Source organism: Oncorhynchus kisutch, unplaced genomic scaffold (assembly GCF_002021735.2).
Source record: "Oncorhynchus kisutch isolate 150728-3 unplaced genomic scaffold, Okis_V2 scaffold1795, whole genome shotgun sequence".
NCBI lineage: Eukaryota > Metazoa > Chordata > Actinopteri > Salmoniformes > Salmonidae > Oncorhynchus > Oncorhynchus kisutch.
Window position 1 is genome coordinate 1 of NW_022263740.1, and position 8,433 is coordinate 8,433.

Here is an 8,433-nt window from a genome sequence, read left to right on the forward strand (position 1 = left end):
ATCTCCCACCTGCCTCCAAACCTGCTGCCCGCCAGCCTGAACACCAAGAGCCCCAGGTACAACCACCAAGCCTAGAAGGACCAGAAAACGGGTAAAGCGCCACCCACCATAGGGGGTTGGGATAAAGGAAAAAGAGACTTCCCAGTGTATCTGTGACAAATTACAATAAAGTCATCTTCTTCTTCCTCTTCTCCTTTGTTCCTTTGTGGTGTTCAGATTGTGTACGTGATGAGAACCCGAAGGACAACATGGTGTCCTACTACCACTTTCTGTCACGTGTGGAGCAAGCTGGAGACACCCAGCAGCTTCCAGGATTTCTTCGACCAGTACCTGACAGGGAAAAGTAAGTTATTGTGACGTGTTTTCCTTAAAGGTCATTACGACAAAGGTTGTAATTATATTGTTAGCTTCTTATTAACAAACAGTAATAACCTTCGCCTCCCTACGTGGGGTATTATAATGTAACAGTGACATGTTTGAACAAACAGAAAGGTTCTAAACTCCTCTTTGTCTCTCTCAGTAACTTTCCACACACAGTCCCTTGTTCGCCCTCCACTGACACTACAACGTACAGTTATTATACATGTCATCAATATGGTCTTATACAGTGACAGGAATAAGTCCATTTCAAATTGGCACCCAACAGTCCCCACTTGTTTGAATCGTGACTCCATACTGTTCAACATGAAATCATCTGTGAAATTGCCTAGAGTGTATATTGTGCTTAGTCTACACCCAAGGCTTAAATCCCTCTTACCGTCGTTATAACCACACCAATCACCTCTCGTATCCCACCCCCCCCCCCCCATCTTCATTGTTCCTCCTACATACAACGATAATTACATTTCTGTTGGAGATTTTCCCGTTCTCTTCCTCTTTCGGGTTCCTAAGAGAGTGATAGTAGAAAAGAAAAGTAGGAAGAGAGAGAACACAAAATATTGAAATGATTATTAATAGTTCAACTCGAAGTTTAAACAACATGACGATTCCCACTCTCCCTTATCCTGACTTTCCGCTGGGATCCTCCTCATGCTTGTGTCCAGCCTTCCCCCTTCAGGCTGCATGTTTACTGGTGTTCCCACTCCATGTCATCCGTAGTTACCAATGGATTCTTACAAATGATTCATTCGTTTCAGAAACCACTTGCAGGGTGAGTCGTGCACCCTCCCTATTGTGCTCCCTCACAGTTGAAGGGCAGCGCTCTGTCTCTCCTTACAGCCTTTCCGCATCATAATCACAACTATTGATAATTATCCAACCCACATTTAGAATGACAGTCCCTAGTGCTTCAGTTAGTCTATCACTCGAATTTACCACCATCACCTTGGCACTAACCGACACTTGCAGAATGTACATTTACAGAAAGGAGAAATATATACAGTATGTACTACTAATGTTAACGTAAAGTATATTCATCTTCTATTTCTAGCATGAACTTTCTCAGTACAGCCCCGGTTTGTTCCTGTCTTATACTTTCATGAGTGGCATGTTAATGCCAGATCGGTATCTCAATGCTATGCATTTCCCAGTACGCAACCCTACAATAACCTTGAATTAACCTTTTTTGCCGACGTTACTGACACCGGCCATATTCAACATGTGTTGAGCGTTTGTAAATTCAGCCGTTATTCTGCGCTCTGGCACACTCAGACGATACATTTTGATTTATTATTATGATTATTCAAACCCAAATCGGTTCTATCCAGCAGCCCCAATAAAGAATGAGCCCGGTATGATTACTGGCTGGACCTATTGTAAATGGAATGGGTTTAAGTTGCATAACTTTTGATTCTGTCCCTGTTACTCCACACTGAACTAAATGCACATTTTTTTTTTTTGGTTTTTGTCAGATTTTGTCACTGAGCAACAGCACAGAGGCCAAATACCCCTATGCCTTAAACTCCGGTAGCTTTCAGGAGTGCTTGCTGTTGCTCACTAGTCAGTGAAGAAAACATCTGCACAGTAGCACTTACTGTACCCCGAATGAGTCGTCTCAGAGGTCTCGGCTACCATCTGTATGCACTGTAATTGGGAATGGAGGTTGCGCGCTTTCCCGCCAGTCCGTTTTTAACGATGCCAGGTAGGCTACTTCGGTTTCATAGCAGAGCTGTGCTTATTTAATATGAGAAGCTGAGAAATAAATACAAGAACACTTATTTCACGCCAAGCATCAACCACAGTCTGAGGAGCATGCTCTCGCTGCACAACACGTGATGTTCCGACCAAACTCTGCATGCAATGGGCTCTTCAACACTGTTCCTGCAGCTACCCAGTGCTTCATTTGGGAAACCAAGTGAAATCTGCACAGGAACATCGATAGTAACATGTTTATGCAGTGAAACATGTTTCACTAAACAGTTGACAACCCGTCTGGAGCTCCAGAAAGAATAAAGTAGAGAGAGGAGGACATGGAAATGCATGGCGGTGAGGGTTAGCCCTAATGTACAGCTCAATGGCCTCGGACTCAACGTTCTCTCCCAGACTTGTGGATAGACATTTTGGAGTGGAGCATCAGTCTAAACATACAAACCAGTATGCATAATAATCCACACACAAAGTGGTTACTCAAATGTGTTTGATTTCGGATTATAGGCAATTCTAACTCAACAGCCCTAGGGTGAACCCTTTCTGCCCCCCACAGAGGTTTCTTCTCACTTCATCTGTTGACTTGACCTTGAGCCAAATTCCTCACTCCTCCCTAGTACCATAGGCTGTCTGCCTATTCAGCACCTTTCCCTTCCCCTCCCTTCTTTATCTATTAATGATGACATGTTTGAACAGACTGAACCAACAACGCCATGTTTGAACAGACACAAACTCCTCCTTGTCTCTCTCGGTAACTTTCAATGCACAGTTCCTTGTTCACCCTCCACTGACAGTACAACCACTTACCTGTGGTGGAAAACATCTCACCACAGGTAAGACATGTCATTTGTTTAGAATAGTCTGTTTAGTAACTTCACTCACTACTTTCACCTGTAGAGTTGTTCGTTCATGTTGCTGGTCTTGGCTAGTTTAAAGGTCATGAACAGTCAAAATCATGTTTTTCATGAAATTGTATGATATTTGAAGGAAACCAGATCAAAGCATGATGACCAAAGTACGAGAAATGACTGTTGCTTCTATGTACATTCATTAATCTGGATCATAAAGTTACTGGTCTCCTCCCCTATGTCAATTACTGGATTCATAATCAAGGGAACAATGTGATATCACCTTAACTTGTTATTTTAATAGACCGATGGTAAAATTATATTCTCTTACCTATTTTTAATAGTGCACTTGCTTGACATATCGGATAAACAATAGCAGGAGAAAACGTTGTAGCATCGACAGTGTGGTTCATATTGGGACATGTTCTAAAGTGATGGTACCACATTCATTTGAAACAATATCTGCTAAACCACCAGCTGTCATCTGCTAGAGAAGCCGTTCTGTCTCTAGAGGGGGAGGGGCAGGTATCCTAAACACGCACAGGTAAAGATTTTCAGACACTGAAATATGTTTCTGAATGATAAAGAGAGGGCTTTGCATAGGCGCTTTGTTGCGATTTGTTGTGGGACAACTTTAAATAACCTTATTAACTGGTTCTCATGCTTTTAAACAGTATGGATCACTTTCGTTCCAGGTTCCGCTTCTGTTCCTTGAAAACGTTTTTATTTTTTGGTTCTGTTGCCCTGAACCGGTTCCAACCACTGCTGTAGGATGTCAGCAAATCAAATGTAAAGTTTACCCTATTCATCTATGGCACAAGACGCTTATACACAGAGGTACAAAACACGCACAGCCCTCAGTTGACCCTCATTTCATCAGGGCAGGACTTACAAGGCGTGCGAAAGACAAAAACAGAGATCCTGGCTCATGTAAACAGCCATCACGCTTTCCACAGCTGTGTTCCAAAGTTGGCTGGATCCCTGCCCTTTGGGTGGTGGACCATGTAAAACCCTATTCACTATGGAAACTTTACACAGAGTGTATTAAAAACCCAGCATGAGCCTCATTTCATCAGGCATGGACTCTACTGGAAAGCATTCCACAGAGATCCTGGCTCATGTTGACTCCAATGCTTTCCACAGTTGTGTCAAGTTGGCTGGATGTCATTTGGGTGGTGGACCATCCTTGATACAGAGCATTAACAGTTCAGCATTGGTGTTCCTAGAGATGAATGCTTTGTGCGGAAATAGCAAGAACAAGCAGTTGTATATATGGAGTTAAATAGGTACAACAGTATATATATACATAACGAGTGAAATATCTCAGCAAGGAAGAAATGCCTCTGCAGCAGGAAGAAGCCACTGAAAAAAATCCAAACTACTACGGTGCAACTGCACATGGGGACAAATGATGTGGATATATTGAGCAACATCTCAAGACATCAGTCAGGAAGCGTTAAAGCTTGGGTCGCAAATGGTCTTCCAAATGGACAATGACCCAAGCATACTTCCAAAGTTGTGGCAAAATGGCTTATAAGACAACAAAGTCAAGGTATTGGAGTGGCCATCACGAAAGCCTGACTCAATCCAGTATGAACATTTGTGGGCCGAACTGAAAAGTGTATGCGAGCAGAAGGCCTACAACACCTGACTCAGTTACACAGCTCTGTCAGGAGGAATGGGACCAAATTCACCCAACTTATTGTGGAAGCTTGTGGAAGGCTACCCGAAATGTTTGACCCAGGTAAACCATTTTAAAGGCATGCTACCAAATACTAATGGAGTGTATGTAAACTTCTACCACTGGATGTGATGAAAGAAATAAAGCTGAAACAAATGATTCTCTCTACTATTATTCTGACATTTCACATTCTTAAAATAAAGTGGTGATCCTAACTGACCTAAGACAGGGAATTTCTACTAGGATTAAATGTCAGGAAATGTGGACACTGAGTTTACAATGTACTTGGCTAAGGTGTCTGAAACTTCTGACTTCAACTGTAATATCTGAATGTGTAGCTAGATTCTACCTGTTTACATAATGAAGCTTCACAGCAGACTGGAAACCCCTTTAATCAGACATCCTGTGTTTGTTTACCATTTAGTTTGCACAGGTTGTTGGGCTTGTTGTGTTCCACTGATTTCAAAACGTGTCATTTTCAGAGTGAGAGAGAGAGTCAGCATTGCATGGCACGATCATCATTCAGAAAGTAGTCCATCACAACTTTTTCCCACTGACCTTTGTGGATAAATTCAGGGCAGCAATGTTATTGAGAGCAGTAGCAACATATTTTCAGTTGTCCATGGCTAACGTTATATGTATATATAAAAACTGTAGTAGAAAGGATTATCTACGCAATACAAGCAGCTCATTTTATAGACACAAGATGCAACACTGCAGACCAATCCAAACTCATCTCTTTGCATGTCCAGCCCACTCATTATCTCAGCCAATCATGGCTAGAGGGAAGGTTGCTGCCTTTCTCTGTGGCTAACCAACTCAGCTCGTAAGTTAACAATTTTATTCGTATTTACAGATGATATACAAGTTTGATATTATGGCAACTGAAAGTGCACATGTTCGAGAAGGCATTACTGGCAAAATAACACATTTTGATAACAAATATATACAGTGTTGCAAAAAAGTATTTAGTCAGCCACCAATTGTGCAAGTTCTCCCACTTAAAAGATGAGAGAGGTCGGTAATTTTCATCATAGGTACACTTCAGACAGACAAAATGAGAAAAAAAAATCTAGAAAATCACATTGTAGGATTTTTTATGAATTTATTTGCAAATTATGGTGGAAAATAAGTATTTGGTCACCTACAAACAAGCAAGATTTCTGGCTCTCACAGACCTGTAACTTCTTCTTTAAGAGGCTCCTCTGTCCTCCATTTGTTACCTGTATTAATGGCACCTGTTTGAACTTGTTATCAGTATAAAAGACACCTGTCCACAACCTCAAACAGTCACACTCCAAACTCCACTATGGCCAAGACCAAAAAGCTGTCAAAGGACACCAGAAACAAAATTGTAGACCTGCACCAGGCTGGGAAGACTGAATCTGCAATAGGTAAGCAGCTTGGTTTGAAGAAATCAACTGTGGGAGCAATTATTAGGAAATGGAAGACATACAAGACCACTGATAATCTCCCTCGATCTGGGGCTCCACGCAAGATCTCACCCCTGGGGTCAAAATGATCACAAGAACGGTGAACAAAAATCCCAGAACCACACAGGGGGACCTAGTGAATGACCTGCAGAGAGCTGGGACCAAAGTAACAAAGCCTACCATCAGTAACACACTACGCCACCAGGGACTCAAATCATGCAGTGCCAGACGTGTCCCCCTGCTTAAGCCAGTACATGTCCAGGCCCGTCTGAAGTTTACTAGAGAGCATTTGGATGATCCTTTGGTCTGGAGTCTAAATTGGAGTCCAACCGCCGTGTCTTGTGAGATGCGGTGTGGGTGAATGGATGATCCCCGCATGTGTATTTCCCACCATAAAGCCTGGAGGAGGAGGTGTTATGGTGTGGGGGTGCTTTGCTGGTGACACGGTCTGTGATTTATTTAGAATTCAAGGCACACTTAACCTCTAGTGACTCCCCATCCCGCATGAGGGAGTGTAATCATCGACTGACACTAATTAGCATAACGCAACGGACATAAATAGAAAATATTCCTATTCATGAAAATCGCAAGTGAAATATATTGAGACCCAGCTTAGCCTTTTGTTAATCACCCTGTCATCTCAGATTTTCAAATATGCTTTACAGCCAAAGCTAGACAAGCATTTGTGTAAGTTTATCGATAGCCTAGCATAGCATTTTGTCCAGCTAGCAGCAGGTAACTTGGTCACGGAAATCAGAAAAGCAATCAAATGAAATCGTTTACCTTTGATGAGCTTCGGATGTTTTCACTCACGAGACTCCCAGTTAGATAGCCAATGTTCCTTTTTTCCCAAAATATTATTTTTGTAGGCGAAATAGCTCCATTTGTTCTTCACGTTTGGCAGAGAAATCGCTCAGAAATTGCAGTCACGAAAACGCCAAAAATATTCCAAATTAGCTCCATAATATCGACAGAAACATGGCAAACGTAGTTTATAATCAATCCTCAAGGTGTTTTTCAAATATCTATTCGATAATATATCCACTGGGACAATTGGTTTTTCAGTAGGACTGATTGGAATACTGGCTACCTCTGTATTTTATGCGAGAACACTCTGGGAGCATCATGTGACCAGTTGCGCAATGTAGCCGCTTACGGGTATTCTTCAACATAAATGCGTAAAACTACGTCACAATGCTGTATACCCCTTGGGGAATACGGAGAAAAAGTAATCTGGTTGGTAGCCCAATTCACTGCTCAATAGGGACGCATTGGAACGCAGCGCTTGCAAAACATGAGGCACTTCCGGATTGGATTTTTCTCAGGCTTTCGCCTGCAATATCAGTTCTATTATACTCACAGACAATATTTTTACAGTTTTGGAAACTTTAGAGTGTTTTCTATCCTAAGCTAAGTCAATTATATATACATATTCTAGCATCGTGTCCTGACAAAATATCCCGTTTACTACGGGAACGTTATTTTTCCAAAAATTCAAATACTGCCCCCTAGTCATTCTGCAGCGATACGCCATCCCATCTGGTTTGGGCTTAGTGGGACTGTCATTTGTTTTTCAACAGACCAATGACCCAACACACCTCCAGGCTGTGTAAGGATTATTTTACCAATAATGAGAGTGATGGAGTGCTGCATCAGATGACCTGGCCTCCACAATCCCCTGACCTCAACCATGGTTTGGGATGAGTCGGAGTGAAGGAAAAGTAGCCAACAAGTGCTCAATTTGTTTTTTAAATAAAGAAAAACCCTTGAATGAGTAGGTGTTCTAAAATGTTCGACCGATATATGTGACCAATAACATTTGATTTGATTCCATTTTTTTATTTTTTATTTATCAAGGAACTTAAATATTTTGTCTTGCCTATTCTCCCTCTGCATGGAACCCATATACATTCCATGTCTCAATGGTCTCAAGGCTTAAAACCCGTCTCTTTCCCTTCATTTACACTGATTGAAATGGATTTAACAGGTGACATCAGTAAGGACTCACAGCTGTCACCTGGATTCACCTGGTCAGTCTATGTCATGGAAAGAGCAGGTGTTCCTAAAGTTTTGTATACTCAGTGTATGGTTCCCCTTTCATTTTTGTCTGGTGTTAGCTAGTTAATGGCTAGCTAGGTCTTCAACCAGCATGAAACAAAAAGGGGTTAAGAGTCATTCAAAACTCTGACGCCATTTTCAAGTCCACGCATCCTTCAGTGCTGCTGTGAACCGCATCACAAGAGACATGCCAAACGGGAGATGTATATCATTGATGCAATTTCAGTTGTTTGAGTTACTTCTTGTATCACCAAATTTGCTTTAGAAGATTTTACTGCAACACTGATCACTGCATCCACGTTGCTTTACATAGGCGTTTCAAAGAGAT